This window comes from Leptonychotes weddellii, chromosome X (genome assembly GCF_054177405.1).
Source record: "Leptonychotes weddellii isolate Sample4059 chromosome X, ASM5417740v2, whole genome shotgun sequence".
Classification (NCBI taxonomy): domain Eukaryota; kingdom Metazoa; phylum Chordata; class Mammalia; order Carnivora; family Phocidae; genus Leptonychotes; species Leptonychotes weddellii.
In genome coordinates this window covers 50,090,080-50,108,219 of record NC_138385.1, presented here as the reverse complement: position 1 = coordinate 50,108,219, position 18,140 = coordinate 50,090,080, and the positions used below count along the sequence as shown (strand labels likewise).

Sequence of the window (18,140 nt, the reverse complement as noted above, 5' to 3'; positions counted from 1 at the left end):
ATTACAAAATAATGTCAGAAGCAAGGCTTTTTTAATGTTATTGCCTATGATTTAATAATACAATTTAGAAATAAACTATTAATCTTAATTTTATCATTCATTTCCTAGGTCAGGGTTTTTCCATATTCAGATACACATTTCACTGAATATGAAAATGATTTAGGAAAAGCATTTTTTGAACTAACTCCTTGTGTACCATGCTGATATAATAGCACAGTTAACTCCAAGAATTGGCCTTTAATACAACCCATTACCTTCAGACATTGAAACTGTTTACTGTGAATACATATTAAGTTTCATTGTAGAGGCAAGAACTGTTTTTCTTTATGTGAATCTTACAATAAATAAGTTGAATACAAAAAAATAGAGAAGATTGTGTTTTCATAACAAGCTGCCTTATAAAGTAATTCATATATAAAAAAGCAACTGTTGTTGTGGCAATGAGTATGTTTTATATTTTATCCTCTTCAATCATAAGAGGAAGAAGGAGAAAAAAAATCCTCATTGTATATAAAACCTTGTGCACTTTGACATAAGTCCTTCCAGCCATGCTCTTTTTGATTGAAACAAACTTAAACCATATTCCATTTCACAAGAGCAAAATGTGCTGAACATGTGGTTTTTAAAATAGAAGCATGTGCATCAACTATTCTGCATGAAGATCCTTTCTGAGAAATGTCTCTGGGGAAAGTTCATTACCCATAGCCAGGGAGCACAGGAAAAGGGTGAAACAGACTGAGATCAAGCATTCCTTAAAGTGGATGGCCCAGGCAGAAGCATAAATGACATTTAATATGCACACTCAGGGGCTCCTGTTGAGTGCTCTGTTTGGTAACCCGGATAAGGATGCTTGTTTAGTGGATAAAAGTGTAACTTTAGAAATCGACAGGAACTCTTGTGCTCTGACACCTGTATTCTCAGCTAGAGATGGTGGAAGGGGTATTAAACAAGCACACATTTCAAACCTAATTCTATTTTGCTTTCTTACAACTTTCTGGTTTCAAAAGAGCCATTTATAAAGCCGGCAATTAAAGGATGCATTGACAACACCCAGTTGCCATTATAATATAGTTCAAATTCTGTCTCTCTATTGCTAAAATATTTTTTAATCTATAAATATAAACTGGACAAACTGACACTATCTTTACTGTAATAGCTGGTGGGAATTAGCATATGGATAGATACTTTTGTTGTAGACTTTATCAATAATACTATTTATATCTAAAATAAATACTGTGAACTTTGAAAGCATTCAGCAGAGTAAATCAACAGTGAATATTAGCACTTCAAGGATATCGTCCTTCCAGCCTGAGGAAAAAAAAAAGAGGTTGGGCTGTGAATTTTGACCTAAGAATATAATAATGTCTTCCTAGATCTCATTATGCCTTATGTCCATTTAAGGCCATCTGGGGCCCAGAATGATGAAAGAGTGGTGCAAATTTATGAGCCCCTGGATCTAGCAATAGCCCTCTGGATATTAGCTTGGATTAGTAGATTTACAGCTAATCCAAACACTGTGAGGCAAATTCTGCCCGACACATCTGCACTATGAGACTCTGAAAATTGTAGCAAGTCAAGCTTTTGAAGAGCTGACAGCAGCCTTTATGCTCCAGGCACAGGCTGCATGTGGTTTGCCATCAAGTGCAGTTCTTCATAGCTGCATTCCTTCTACATTTGCAATGACAGTCCTTGCCCCCCACCCCCCACTCCGTGGTAATGGCCATTGTCAGCCACAAACTTAAATTGATCATATGTTCTTTTCTAGACCAAGCAAATTTTGAGTCATTTTTTTGCATAAGATATACATGATATGAGAAAGAGAGAAAGAGCATTTATACTCTTCATTTCAGCCAAAGAAGCTGTCTGAAAACAAAGTTTTACATTAATTTCTGCTAAATCACAGATTCAGCTACAAATTTGGATCTGAGGTGCCATTATATAACTTAGGGATTCTCACTGGAATTCTTGAATGTTTTTCAAATTAGGGAGTCTGTGATATCAAAATACAAAGGGTCATATTTTTGTCTGTGATATAAGGTACATTTAATATAATCATATAGAGACATATGAGCAGAAATCATATCAGCAAGCATTAGACACAACATATAAAATTATCCAGAAATTATATGTATCATTTAAACCTGGATGATAATAATTCTATCAAATAGAACCTGTCCTACTACTTATCTGACAAAGGAATCTTGTACTAATATTAATAAAACTATCATTTTTTAAAGATTTTATTTATTTATTTGAGACAGAGAGAATGAGAGACAAAGAGAGCACATGAGAGGGGGGAGGGTCAGAGGGAGAAGCAGGCTCCTTGCTGAGCAGGGAGCCCGATGCGGGACTCGATCCAGGGACTCCAGGATCATAACCTGAGCCGAAGGCAGTCGCTTAACCAACTGAGCCACCCAGGCGCCCAATAAAGCTATCATTTTTAACCTCCTACTATGTGCCATGCTTTTTACATTCACCAGGATTGATCTTTACAAAACAGAATGAGGTCAATATCCTTATCTCCATTTTACACATAAATGACACTCAGAAAAAATAAGTGACTTATCCAGGACCCAAAGTGGAGCCAAAATTTAATCCCTGATATCTCTGTTTCTACAATTCTCAATTTTTAACTATGGCACTGTTATGGAGTAAACTGCGTTTCCCCCAAGCCAAAAAAAGGTATGTTAATATCCTAATCCCCAGTATATATGAAATTGAATTATTTCATATATTTAAGGTTTGATCTTGATTAAATCAGAATGTTATATTAGTTTCAAGTATACAATATAGTGAGTCAATACTTCCATACATCACCTGTGCTCATCACAAGTGCACGCCTTAATCCATATCACCTATTCAACCCATCCACCTACCCACCTCCCTTTTGGCAACCTCTCTATACTTAAAAGTCTGGTTCTTGGTTTGCCTCTCTCTCTTATTTTGCCTTTGCTTGTTTGTTTTCTTAAATTCCACATATGAGTCGAATCATATGATATTTGTCTTTCTCTGACTAATTTTGCAGAGCATAATATTCTCTAGCTTCATCCACATCATTGCAAATGATGAGATTTCTCATTCTTTTTGATGGCTGAGTAATATTTCAGTGTGTGTGTGTGTGTGTGTGTACCACCTCTTCTTTACTCATCAGTTGAGGGACACTTGGGCTGTGTCCATAATTTGGCTATTGTAGATAATGTGGCTATAAACATCAAGGTGCAGTTATCCTTTTGAATTAATATTTTTGTATTCTTTGGGTAAATACCTAGTAGTACAATTGCTGAATTGCAGGATACTTCTATTTTTAACTTTTCGAGGAAACTCCATCCTGTTTTCCAGAGTGGCTTCACCAGTTTCCATTCCCACCAACAGTGCAAGAGAGTTCCCCTTTCTCCACATCCTCAACAACACCTGCTGTTACTTGTGTTGTTGATTTTAGCCATTCTGACAGCTGTTAGGTGATATCTCATTGTAGTTTTTATTTTCATCTCCCTACAGATGAGTTATATGGACCAACTTTTCATGCGTCTGATGGCCATCTGTATGTTTTCTTTGAAAAAAAAAGTATATTCATATCTTCTGCTCATTTTTAATTGGAATATTCATTTTGGGGGGTGTTTAGTTTTATAAATTCTTTAAATATTTTGGATACTAACCCTTTATTGGAAATGTCACTTTCAAATATCTTTTCTCATTCTGTAGGTTGCCTTTTAGTTTTTTTGATTGTTTCTGTCACTGTGCAGAAGCTCTTTTATTTTTATGTAGTCCCAATACTTTATTTTTGCTTTTGTTTCCCTTGCCTCAGGACACATATCTAGTAAAACATTGCTATGGCCAATGTCAAAGAGGTTACTACCTTTGTTCTCGTCTAGAATTTTTATAGTTTCTGGTCTAACATCAGGTCTTTAATCCATTTTGAATTTACATTTGTGTATGGTGTATGAAAGTGGTCAAGTTTCATTCTTTTACATGTGGCTGTCCAGAATTCCAACACCATTTGTTGAAGAGACTGTTTTTTTCTATTGGATATTCTTTCCTTCTTTGTTGAAGATTAATTGACCATATAGTTCTGGGTTCATTTCTGGGCTTTCTATTTTGTTCTATTGATCAGTGTGTCCATTTTTATACCAGTAATATACTGTCTTAATCACTACAGCTTTGTAATATGAAGTATGGAATTGTGATCCCTCCAGGTTTATTTTTCTTTTTCAAGATTGCTTTGGCTATTCAGGGTCTTTTGTGGTTCCATACAAATTTTAAGTTTGTTTGTTCTAGCTCTGTGAAAAAGCTTTGGGTGTATAGATATTTTAACAATATTTGTTCTTCCAAACCACAAACATGGAATGTCTTTCCATTTCTTTGTGTCATCTTCAATTTCTTTCATAAGTGTCTTACAGCTTTCAAATTATAGGTTTTTCACATCTTTGGTTAGGTTTATTCCTAGATATCTTATTGTTTTTGATGGAATTACAAATGGGTTCTTTCCTTAATTTCTCTTTCTGCTGTTTCATTATTGGTGTATAGAAATCCAATAAATTTATGTATGTTGATTCTGTATCCTACAATTTTACTGAATTTGTTTATACCTTCTAGAAGGTTTTTTTTTTTTTTGTAGAATCTTTTGCGTTCTATATAGAGAATCATGTCACCTGCAAATAAAGAAAGTTTGACTTCTTCCTTGCTGATTTAGATGTCTTTTATTTCTTTTTGTTGTCTGATTGCTGTGGTTAGGACTTCCTGTACTATGTTGAATAAAAGTGGTAAGAGTGGACATCCTGGGGCGCCTGGGTGGCTTAGATGGTTAAGCGTCTGCCTTTGGCTCAGGTCATGATCCCGGGGTCCTGGGATCGAGTCCCGCATCGGGCTCCCTGCTAGGCGGGGAGCCTTCTTCTCCCTCTGCCTCTGCCTCTCTCTCTCTCTGACTCTCATGAATAATAAAAAAAAAAAGAGTGGACATCCTTTTTTGTTCTTGACCATAGAGGAAGAGTTCTCAATTTTTCTCCATTGAGGATGATAATAGCTGTGGGTTTTTCATATATTGCCTTTATTATGTTGAGGTAAACTAGCTTTGTTGAAGGTTTTTTTATCATGAATGAGTGTTTTACTATGTCAAATGCTACTTCTGCATCTATTGAGATGATCATAGGGTTCTTATCATTTCTTTTATTAATGTGGTATATCACGTTAATTGATTTGTGAATATTGAACCACATTCCTGCAAGACAGGAGTAAATCACACTTGAATGTAGTGAATAATTTTTTTTATGCATTGTTCAATTTGGTTTGTAAGTATTTTGTTGAGGATTTTTGAATCTATGTTCATCAGAGATATTGCCCTGTAGTTGTCTTTTATTGTGGTGTCTTTATCTGGTTTTGGTATCATGGTAATGCTTGCCTCAGAATGAATATGGAAGTTTTCCTTCCATTTCTATTTTTTGGAATAGTTTGAGAAGAATAGGTATTAACTCTTCTTTATATATTTGATATAATTCACCCATGAAGCCATCTGGCCATGGTTTTTTGTTTGTTGGGAGTTTTTTGATTATTGATTCTATTTCTTTGCTGGTTATCGGTGTGTTCAAGTTCTCCATTTCTTACTTTTACAATTTTGGTACTTTACATGTTTATAGGAATTTATCCATTTATTCTAGGTTGTCCTTATGTTGGTATATAAATTTCATAATATTCTATTATAACTGTTGGTATTTCTGTGTAGTTGGTTGCTATTTCTGCTCTCTCATTTGGGATTTTATTTATTTGGGTCTTTATCTTTTCTTTTTGATAAGTCTGGCTAGAGGTTTATCAATTTTACTGATTTTTCCAAGAACCAGCTCCTGGTTTAATTGATCTGTTCCATTGGATTTTTTTCAAGTTTTTACTTAAATTCCAATTAGTTAACATACAATGTAATACTAGTTTCAGGTGCAGAATTTTGTGATTCATCACTTACGTACAACACCCAGTTCTCATCACAACAAGTGCCCTCCTTAATACCCATCACCCATTTAACTCATCCCTCGCCCACCTTCTCTCCAGCAACTTTCAGTTTTTCTCTATAGTTAAGAGTCTGTTTTATGATATGCGTCTCTCTTCCCCCCTCCAAGTTCATCTGTTTTGTTTCCTTTATTCCACAGTGAGTGAAATCATATGGTATTTGTCTTTCCCTGACTGATTTATTTCACATAGCATATTGCTCTCTAGCTCCGTCCACGTTGTGGCAAATGACAAAATTTCATTCCTTTTTTTTTTTCACATAAGGAAGCATTTATTTGAGGTTTAACATGAAATTGTACAAATAAAATCTGTATAAATACAAATCCACATTGAGTCATAAAACAGATAGCAAAAGACAAAATAAAAAAGAAAACTAATTGGCAACTATATACATTTGGACAGAGTTATGTCTTGTACACTAGAAAGGCCTTTACAAAATAATCATCTTAGATCAATAGAAGACCAATCTTCAGTGTCATCCTACAAGATAGGTTAACTTTAGCAATCTCTTCCTGTTTTTTTCCAAAGTCCTCCTTTAGTATGGCTGGTGGTTGTTTTGGTGATTGCCACCCCCTTGAGACACCTTGCTGTAAGTGCTCTGTTGGCCACTGTGGTCTGCATATCCCTTTCCATATCCATAATTCCCGTTACACCTAGTATAGTCATAGCCACCATAGCGACTATAGTTTTGATCACCACCATAGACACTATTGTAATTTCCATATCCTTGATCATAATAGTTATTAAATCCTTGGTTCCAGTTTTGGTCCTGACATTGTCCACAATCCCTAGTGCCACCTCATCCACCAGCCACAACACCTCTTCCTTTTTTGTTGCCTATATACCTCTTTGGCTGGTGCAACTTTGATTTCACACTTCCCAGAAACAATTTGATGATATCTGCTTTTTAACAATTTCTTTATTGGCTCTTCATCTGTATATGTGATAAAACAAAATCCTCTTCTTTATTTGTTTTTGTATCCATGGGAAGTTCAATATTTTCAATCTCTCCAAAGGCTCCAAAAATAGTCTTTAATTTGTTCTTCAGAAGTATCTGGGCTCAATCCATCCACAAAAAGCTTTTTTTTTTTCCCCTTTTAAATCTTTGGTCCTTTTGGGGTCTGTCAGTTTGCCATCCAGTTTGTGTTCTTTCAGTTCCAAAACCTTATCAACACCAGCAGCATCTTTCAAAAGCACAAATCCAAATCCTCTTGATCTAGTCATTGGATCTGTTTAATTGTGCAGTCTACAACTTCCCCAAATCAAAACAAATATTCAGTCCAATCTTTCTTGCTTGTATTCCAGTTCAAGCCTCCAATAAACATTTTACCATCATCCTGTTGATTCTTTTTTAAAAAAAAATTTTAAAGATTTTATCTTTATTTGACAGAGAGTGAGAGAGCACAAGCAGGAGGAGCAGTAGGAGGAGAGGGATCCCAGGACCGTGGGATCATGACCTGATCCAAAGGCAGACGCCTAACCATCTGAACCACCCAGGTGCCCCATCCTGTTGATTCTTGCTTACACTGATCTTGGAGGATCAGTCTGTGAATTCCTCTATGTTGCTGTACTCGTTCATGTCCTCCATAATGGTGGAGTTGTCAGCCAGGGTTGCTGGCCCACAGTCCAGGTCATGGTAGAAGTGAAGTGGAGTGTTGTATGGAGTTGAATTTAAAATGGTGGCAGAAGAGCTTCATTTTTTTTTTTTTATAGCTGAGTAATATCCAAACACACACACACACACACACACACACAAACACACACCATATCTTCTTTATCCATTCATTAGATGATGGACATTTAGGCTCTTTCCATAATTTGGCTATTGTTGGTAATGCTGCTGTAAACATCAGGGTTTATGTATCCCTTTGAGTCAGTATTTTTTTATCCTTTGGGTAAATACCTAGTGGTGTAATTGCTGAGTCATAGGGTAGTTCTATTTTTAGCTTTTTGTGGAACCTCCATACTGTTTTCCAGAGTGGCTGCACCAGTTTGCATTCCAACCAAAGAGCAAGACAGTTCCTGTTTCTCCAAATTCTCACCAACATTTGTTGTTTCCTGGGGTGTTAATTTTAGCCATTCTGACAGGTGTGAGGTGATATCTCAGGGTAGTTTTGATTTGTATTTCCCTGATGATCAGTGATGTTGAGCATCTTTTTTTTTTAAAAGATTTTATTTATTTGTCAGAGAGAGAGAGAACAAGCAGGGGGAGCAGCAGGCAGAGGGAGAGGGAGAAGCAGACTCCCCACTGACCAGGGACCCCCCAGTGCAGGACTCCATCCCAGGACCCTGGGATCAGATCATGACCTGAGCCGAAGGCAGACGCTTAACTGGCTGAACCACCCAGGCATCCCAAGCATCTTTTCATGACATTTTTCATTTGTATGTTTTCTTTGGAAAAATGTCTCTTCATGTCTTCCGCCCATTTCTTAACTGGATTATTTGTTTTTTGGGTGTTGAGTTTGGTAGTTTTTATATATTTTGGGTAGTAATCCTTTATCATGTATGTCATTCACAAATATTTTCTCTCATACCATAAGTTGCCTTTTAGTGTTGTTGATTTTCTCCTTTGCTGTGCAGAAGCTTTTTATCTTGTTGAAGTCCCAATAGTTTATTTTTCCTTTTGTTTCTCTTGCCTCAGGAGACATATCTAGTAAGAAGTTGCTACGGCCAATGTCAAAGTGCTTACTGCTTGTGATCTCCTCTAGGATTTTGATGGTTTCCTGTCTCCCATTCAGGTGTTTCATCCATTTTGAATTTATTATTGTGTACAGTATAAGAAAGTGTCTAGTTTCCTTCTTTTGCATATTGATGTCCAGTTTTCCCAACACAATTTGTAGAAAAATTTTTTCTAACTGGATAGTCTTTCTTGCTTTGCCAAATATTAGTTGACCATATCATCATAGGTCCATTTCTGGATTTTCTATTCTGTTCCATTAATTTATATGTCTGTTTCTGTGCCAGTACCATACTGTTTCACTACAGCTTTATAATATAATTTGAGGTCTAGAACTGTGATGCCTCCAGCTTTGCTTTTCTTTTTCAAGATTGCTTTGGCTACTTGGGTTCCTTTGTGGTTCCATACAAATTTTAGGATTGTTTGTTCTAGCACTGTGAAAGATGCTGGTGGTATTTTCATAGAGATGGCATTAAATGTGTACATTGTTTTTGGTATTATAGAAATTTTAATATTTGTTCTTCCAATTCATGAATATGGAATGTGTTTCTATTTTTTGTGTCCTCTTCAATTTCTTTCTTTTTTTACTGCTCAGGTTTTTAAAATTTTTTTTATGTTCAGTTAGCCACTGACATTATTAGTTTTTGATGTAGTGTTCAATGATTCATTAGTTGCATATAACACCCGGTGCTCATCACAACACATGCCCTCCTTAATACCTGTCACTCTGTTACCCCATTCCCCAACCTCCTCCCCCCCTTAAACCCTCAGTTTGTTTCCCAGGATCCATAGTCTCTTATGGTTCATCTCCCTCTCTGATTTCACCCCCTTCAGATTTCCCTCCTCCCCTATGGTCCTCCATGTTATTCACATATGAGTGAAATCATATGATAATTTTCTTTCTCTGCTTGACTTACTTCATTAAGCATAATCCCCTCCAGTTCCATCCATGTCAATGCATGGTAGGTAGTCATCCTTTCTGATGGCTGAATAATATTCCATTGTATATATGAACCACATCTTCTTTATCCATTCATCTGTTGAAGGGCATCTCAGCTCTTTCCACAGTTTGGCTATTGTGGACATTGCTGCTATGAACATTGGGGTGCATGTGCCCCTTCTTTCCACTAGGTTTGTATCTTTGGGGTAAATACCTAGTAGTGCAATTGCTGGGTCCTAGGGTAGCTCTATTTTTAACATCTTGAGGAACTTCCATACTGTTTTCCAGAGTGGCTCTACTAGCTTGCATTCCCACCAACAGTGTAAGAGGGTTCCCCTTTCTCCATATCCTCACCAACATTTGTTGTTTCCTGATTTGTTAATTTTTGCCATTCTAACTGGTGTAAGGTGGTATCCCATTGTGGTTTTGATTTCTATTTCCCTGATGGCTAGTGATGTTGAGCACTTTTTTCATGTGTCTGTTAGCCATTTGTATGTCTTCTTTGGAGAAGTGTCTGTTCATGTCTTCTGCCCATTTTTTGACTGGGTTATCTGTTTTTTGAGTGTTGAGTTAGTGGTGCTGGGAAAATTGGACAGCTACATACAGAAGAATGAAACTGGACCATTCTCTTACACCATACACAAAGATAAACTCAAAATGGATGAAAGACCTCAGTGTGACACAGGAATCCATCAAAATCCTAGAGGAGAACATAGTCAGTAACCTCTTTGACATTGGCCACAGCAACTTCTTTCAAGACACGTCTTCTAAGGCAAAGGAAAAAAAAATAAAAAATGAACTTTTGGGACTTCATCAAGATAAAAAGCTTCTGCACAGCAAAGGAAACAGTCAACAAAACTAAGAGGCAACCCACGGAATGGGAGAAGATATTTGCAAATGACATTACAGATAATGGCTGATACCCAAGATCTATAAAGAACTTCTCAAACTTCAATTTCTTTCATAAGCGTTCTATAGTTTTCAGAGTACAGATCCTTTATACCTCTTTGGTTAGGTTTATTCCTAGGTATCTTACAGTTTTTGGTGCAATTGTAAATGGGATTGATTCCTTGATTTCTTTTTCTTCTGCCTCATTGTTAGTGTATAGAAATACAACTGACTTCTGTGCATTGATTTTATATCCTGCGACTTTGCTGAATTCCTGTATAAGTTATAGCAACTTTTTGGGTGGAGTCTTTTGGGTTTTCAACATAGAATGTCATGTTATCTGTGAAGAGTGAAAGTTTGGCTTCTTTGCTAATTTGGATGTGTTTTATTTCTTTTTGTGTCTGCTGAGGTTAGGACTTCCAGTACTTTGTTGAACAACAGTGGTGAAAGTGGACATACCTGTCATGTTCCTGATCTTAGGTGAAAAGCTCTCTGTTTTTCCCCATTGAGGATGATATTCACTGTGGGTTTTTCATATATGGCTTTTATGATATTGAGGTGTGTTCCCTCTTTCCCTACACTGCAGATAGTTTTTATCAAGAAAGGATACTGTATATTGTCAAATGCTTTTTGTCTGTATTTATTGACAGGATCATATGGTTCTTATCATTACTTTTATTAATGTGGTGTACCACGTTGATTGATTTGTGAATATTGAACCAAACTTGCAACCCATGAATAAGTCTCACTTGATTGTGGTGAATGATTCTTTTAATGTACTATTGGAATTGATTTCTTAGTATTTTGTGGATAATTTTTGCATCCATGTTCATCAGGGATATTGGCTTCTGGTTCTCTTTTTTAGTGGAGTCTTTGTCTTCTTTTGAAATCAGGATAATGCTGGCCTCCTTGAATGAGTTTGGAGTTTTCCTTCCAATTCTAGTTTTTGGAAATGTTTGAGAAGAATAGGTATTAATGCTTCTTTAAATATTTGGTAGAAAGCCCCCGTGAAGCCATTTGGCCTTGGTCTTTTGTTTGTTGGGAGATTTTTGATTATTAATTCAGTTTCCTTTATAGTTATCATTCTGCTTATGTTTTTCTTTTCTTGCTTTTACAGTTTTGGTAATTTATATGTTTCTAGGAATTTATCCATTTCTCCTAGGTTGTCCAATTTGTTGACATATGATATTTTCATAATATCCTATTATAATTGTATTTCTGTGGTGTTGCTTCTTATTTCTCCTCTTTTATTTGTGATTTTTATTTATTTGTGTCCTTTCTCCTTTCTTTTTGATAAATCTGGCTAGATGCTTACCATTTTCATTAATGTTTTCAAACAACCATCTCCTGGTTTCATTGAGCGGTTCCACTGTTTATTTTTTAAGTTTCTGTATCAGTTATTTCTGCCCTAATCTTTATTATTTCCCCCATTCTGCTCACTTTAGGCTTGATTTGTTATTTTTCTAGCTCCATTAGGTGTAAGTTAAGTTGCTTATTTGGGAGTTTTCTTGCTTCTTGAGGTAGGCCTGTATTACTATATAGTTCTCCTTTATGACTGCTTTTGCTACATCCCAAAAGTTTTGGACCATTGTGTTTTCCTTTTCATTTTTCCATGTATTTTTTATTTTTTCTTTAATTTCCTGTGTGACCCATTAATTCTTTGGTAGGATGGACTTTAGCCTCCATGTATTTGTGGCCTTTCCACTTTTTTTTTTTTCTTGTGGATGACTTCATGTTTCATAGCATGGTGGTCAGAAAATATGCATGGTCGGGGCGCCTGAGTTGTTCAGTCATTAAGCATCTGCCTTCAGCTCAGGTCATGATCCCAAGGTCCTGGGATCGAGCCCCACATCAGGCTTTATGCTCAGCGGGAAGTCTGTTTCTCCCTCTCACACTGCCCCTGCTTGTGTTCCCTCTCTCGCTGTCTCTCTCTTTCCGTCAAATAAATAAATAAAACATTTTTAAAAAAGAAATTATGCATAGTGTTATCTCAATCTTTTTGTGCTTGTTGAGGCCTGATTTGTGACATAGTATGTGATCTATTCTGGAGAATGTCCCATGTGCACTTGAAAAGAATGTGTATTCTGATGCTCTGGGATGAAATATTCTGAATATATTGGTGAAGTCCATCTGATCCAGTGTGTCATTCAAAGCCATCCATCGTTTCCTTGTTGATTTTCTGCTTAGGTGATCTGCCCATTGATGTGAGTGTGGTGTTAAAATCCCCTATTATTATTGTATTATTATCAATGAGGTTTTTTTTTTTTAAGATTTTATTTATTTATTTATTAGAGAGCGAGCGAGAGAGAAACAGCATGAGAGAGGAGAGGGTCAGAGGGAGAAGCAGGCTCCCCGCTGAGCTGGGAGCCCGACGTGGGACTCGATCCCAGGACCCCGGGATCATGACCTGAGCCGAAGGCAGTCGCTTAACCAACTGAGCCACCCAGGCGCCCTCAATGAGTTTTTTTTTTATGTTTATTATTTTTTTTTTTTATTTTTTGGGTGCTTTTATGTTGGATGCATAAACATTTACAGTTGTTAAATCTTCTTACTGGATTGCCCCCTTTATTATGATATAGTGCCCTTCTTCTTCTCATTCATTTATGCATGTAAGATCCCAAGTAGAGGGATTTGCTGGTTTCTTTTTTAAGGGTTTCATAATCTCTTGCTCCATTGTCTGTATATGGTACAATAAGTTGTCTGGAGCTGCAATAAGATTCCCAGCTATCTTTTGTTTTCAGCAGCTACCAGGCTTCTAAAGTATGCCAAGACCAGTGCTTCAAGTCAGTCAAGACAGAAACCTGTCCATTGGTCAGCTCCCTGAAAATGCATAACATTGGATGCATGCTTCACTCTTCTCTTCTGATTCTGGGGACAGGTCCTAAAGCTGTATTTCCCCTGACTGCTGTATCATGTCTTGTAGGCCAGCAGTAAGCCACTTAGCTCTCTTTTGTCCTACATGTCTCCTTGGCTTTTAGAGTATATTGGATCCCATTAGCTTTCTGAGAGAGTCCAGACGAAAACCATTACCTCAGGTAGCTTCCTGAAGAGCTATTATGTTGGACGTATGCTTCACCTCTTTCCCTCCCCAGGAAAAAAGGCAGTAGTTGTGGGATTTCTTCCCCTCAACTGGGGAAGGAACTATGGTGAGTGTGCTCATCCAAGTCATTGCTTTTGTTCTCAATGGCCCCCAACATGGCACCTTCTCCTACCAGCACTTAGATCCACACAAGTTAAAAATCAGTCCCTAAAATATCTGAACACTGGATGTATGTTTCAGTATTCTCTTTCTCTCTCTAGGGAGATGCTTGCAGCTTGGGATTTCCTCCTGTTCGTGCCATGCTGAACCAGATGTAGGAATCATGGCATGTGAGTTACCACCAGGTTTGATGCACCTGTTTTGTGCTTGCTTGAGTTGCAGGAACTTTTGAGCTGGTTCTACATTTCTCAAAAAGGGAATTGTTCTGTGTACTGTTGTTGAATCAGTGTCTCTGTGGCAGGAAGGAGCTTCTGGGTTTCCAATTCTGCCATCTTGCTGACTGCACCCTTCCAAAATATTTCTCTTATTTTTATTGTCACTTTCTTCATTACCTCCATTAGAGTCTATGATCTGTCATTAGAAACAAAACTCATAACATCCTAGACTCTTTCTCTCCCCCTCACAATTGTCTGGCAAAATGCAACCGTTGTTAAATTTGACTTTTGCCTACTTTATAACTTCTCCTGAGCAACTCAAGAGGATTGAGGAAAATATACAACTATGTTGACTAGTCTCACAGTAAATTTATGTTAAAAAGCCTGAAGTGGGTTTTTACACTGTTAAGTGACCCTAGTACATATCTCTAGTCTGGGAGTTGGCAAACATTTTTCAAGCTCCAAATAGTAAATAGTATAGGGTTTGTGAACCATGATGACTCCACTGAAAATATTCAACTTTGCTATTATAAAGCAGTCATAGACAATATGTGAAAAAAAATGAGCAGCTGTGTGTTCCAGAAAAAAAAAAGTTATTCATAAAAACATTCAGTGGTCAGATTTGGCCCATAGACCATAACTTTCTGACACCTGCCCTAGTCTATTTACTCCTCTTAGTGCCAGTGATGACTATTTCATGTGCTTTTTCTGTTATCAATTCTTCAATTCCTCATTCTCTCTTCATCACTCTAAGATAATGATATTTTTTAAAATTTCATTGAGATGATAGAAGGCATCAGAAGAGCACTGTTCAAGAGAGGAAGGTGACACTGGAGAAGGAGGACCCCAGTCTCACTGCATCCCACAAACACACCTAGATAATTATCAAAGCATCCTAAATACCCTAGAAATCAATCTGAAGACTGTCAGAACAAGCTCTACAACTAAAGGGAGAGAAGAGTCCACATCAAAGAAGGTAAGAAGTATGGAGACATGGTTTAGGGGAGAAACAGATCTCTGGTGTTGCAGAGGGAAGGGAGCCATGGTTGTAGACATGGGCAAGAGAGAGAGGAGCACACAAGGGGAAAGTTTCCCCAAAGCAATTGACTTGGAAAATGAGAGGGGCTGAATTTCGTGAACTTTTGCAGCCCTTAGTGTAAAAGCCTAGAGATTTAGGTTTGTTTGGCTGGGATAGAGTGTGGAGGGCATTGGGGCTACTCCTGGAGACAAGGCAGGCAAACAACCCAGGGGCATACAGCTTGGAAACAGTGATATGAAGAATGCCTGGGGCACTCAGCAGGGAGAATATTTGCCCTTCTCAGATTGCATCACTGAGAGGCAGCATTCACAGAGACACCTCTCTAGGAACAAAGAAGCTGGCCAGCACCATTTACCTCTATGCAGCTCAGTTAAACACAGGGCCACCTATAGGAAGCAATACAGCACCAACACTGGCTGTCTAACTTGCTTACACCAAGTCCCACCCTGCTGAGCTCTGCTGGGACTGCCCTTCTCAGTCATGCTTGCCTGAGTCCTGGTGCAGTGGGCCCCTTCTCCAAAAGACCAGCACAAACACTTGCCCACACCAGGTCTCTGGACCAAAGAGTTTTGCAGGGACTCACTTCTGGTGGAGTTGGTGTCAGGTATAATTTCACAAGCAGACCAGAGCACACCTAGATACAACTCACCACATTCAGGCCAAGAATGAATTATTGCACATGACAGACAAGGATAGCCTCTGCCCATGACTTTCCTGAAGGATAGAGCAGGCAAAATACAGCAGCAGAACACACACAGCATGCACAGGAGGCACTCCCTGAAGCACCAGGACCGGGACACTACATGACCTCTTCTTCATAAGGTCATTACTTTCAGGAGTAGGAGACATAACTGTTTTTTTCTGACATACAGAAGAATGCAGAAACTTAGACAAAATACCAAGACAGAGAAATTTATCCCAAATGAAAAAACAAGAAAAAGCTATGGCCAGAGATGTAAGTGAAACAAATATAAGTAAAATGCTTGATGGAGAATTTAAAGGAAAAATCACAAGGATACTCACTGGGATGAGAAAATAATATAAGGGGTGCCTGTGTGGTGTAGTCTGTTAAGTGACTGACTCTTGGTTTTGAATCAGGTCATGATCTTAGGGTCATGAGATCAAACCCTGTGTTGGGCTCTGCACTCGGCATAGAGTCTGCTTAAGATTCTCTCTCCCTCTGCCCCCACCTTCCCCTCTATTTAAAATAAATTTTAAAAATCTTAGAAAAAAATAGAAGTCATCAGTGAAAACCTTACCACAGAGATAAAAGGGTTAAAAAAGAATCAATCAGAGATGAAGCGTGCAATAAATGAGATTAGAAACAGGCTTGATGCAATGAATCCCAGGTTGGAAGAAGTAGAGGAATTAATTAATTAATTAATTTGACCTAGAAGACAAAATAATGGAAAATAATAAAGCTGAACTAAAGAGAAAAAGAATTTACAACATGAGAAGAGATTTAGGGAACTCAGAAATACCATCAAACATAATAACATTCATATTATAGGAATCCTAGAGGAGAAGAGAAAACAGGGCAGAAAATTTATTTGACAAAATAATAATGAAAATTTCCCTAATCTGGGGAGGGAAACAGACATCCAGATCCAAGAGGGACACAGAACTCCCATCAAAAAAAATAAATAAATAAAAAGTAGATGCACACAAATACATAGTATAATTAAATTTGCAAAATATAATGATTAGGAAAAAAAATTATAAAAGCAGCAAGACAAAATAAGTCCTTCACTTACAAGGGAAAATCCATAAGTGTAGCTGGAGATTAAAAAAAAAAAAAAAAAGGTAAGCCAGAAAGGTGTGGCACAAAATATTGAAAGTGCTGAATGAGAAAAGTCTGCAACCAAAAATACACTACCCAGCAAGGCTATCATTAAGAATGGAAGGAGAGATAAAGAGTTTCCCAGACAAACAAAAACTAAAGTAGATCATGGCCACTAAGCCAGCACTGAAAGGAATATTAAAGGGGACATTTTGAGTGCTAAGAGGAGACCAAAAGTGACAAAGACAAGAAAGGAACAGAGAAAATCTCCAGAAACATGACAAAGCAAGTGATAAAATGGCAATAAATACGTATATATCAATAATTACTTAGAAGATAAATAGATTAAATGCTCATATCAAAAGACATAGGGTGTCAGAGTGGATAAAAAAACAAGACCCATCTATATGTTGCCTTCAAGACACTCATTTGAAACCTAAGGACACCTGCAGATCAAAAGTGAGACAATAGGGAAAATTTTCACACAGATGGATGTCAAAAGAAAGCCAGAGTCTCAATATGCATACCAGACAGACTTGACTTTAAAACAATAAGTGTTTACAAGGGACTCATTTTAGACCCAAGGACACCTCCAGATTGAAAGTGAGGGGGTGGAAAACCATTTTTCATGCTATTGGACTTCAAAAGAAAGCTGGGGTGGCCAATCCTTATATCAGACAAATTAGATTTTAAACCAAAGACTGTAATAAGAGATGGGGAAGGGCACTATATTATAATAACAGGGACAATCCAAAAGAATATATAACAATTGATATTCACTGTGGGTTTTTCATAGATGGCTTTTATGATATTGAGGTATGTACCCTCTATCTCTATACTCTGAAGAGTTTTGATCAAGAAAGGATGCTGTACTTTGTCAAATGCTTTTTCTGCATCTACTGAGAGGATCATATAGTTCTTGTTCTCTCAGCCACAGCAACTTCTTCCTAGAAACATCGCCAAAGGCAAGGGAAGAAAGGGCAAAAATGAACTATTGGGACTTCATCAAGATAAAATGTTTTTGCACAACAAAAAAAAAACAGTCAACAAAACCAAGAGACAACTGACAGAATGGGAGAAGATATTTGCAAATGACATATCAAATAAAGGGCTAGTATCCAAAATCTATAAAGAACTTATCAGGGGCACCTGGGTGGCTCATCGTTAAGTGTCTGACTTCGGCTCAGGTCATGATCCCAGAGTCCTGGGATTGAAGCCTGCATCAGGCTCCTTGCTCTGCGGGGAGCCTGCTTCTCCCTCTCCCCCTGCTTGTGTTCCCTCTCTTGCTGTGTCTCTCTCTGTCAAAAAATAAATAAAAAATCTTAAAAAAAGAACTTATCAAACTCAGCACCCAAAGAACAAATAATCCAATCAAGAAATGGGCAGAAGACATGAACAGACATATTTC

General features: G+C 37.5%; 1 pseudogene; it reads right to left on the bottom strand.

Annotated features, from left to right (window-relative positions):
* Positions 1-6,516: 6,516 nt before the first annotated feature.
* On the bottom strand, positions 6,517-7,600 carry LOC102732712 (heterogeneous nuclear ribonucleoprotein D-like; annotated as a pseudogene).
* Between the last annotated feature and the right edge of the window lie 10,540 nt (positions 7,601-18,140).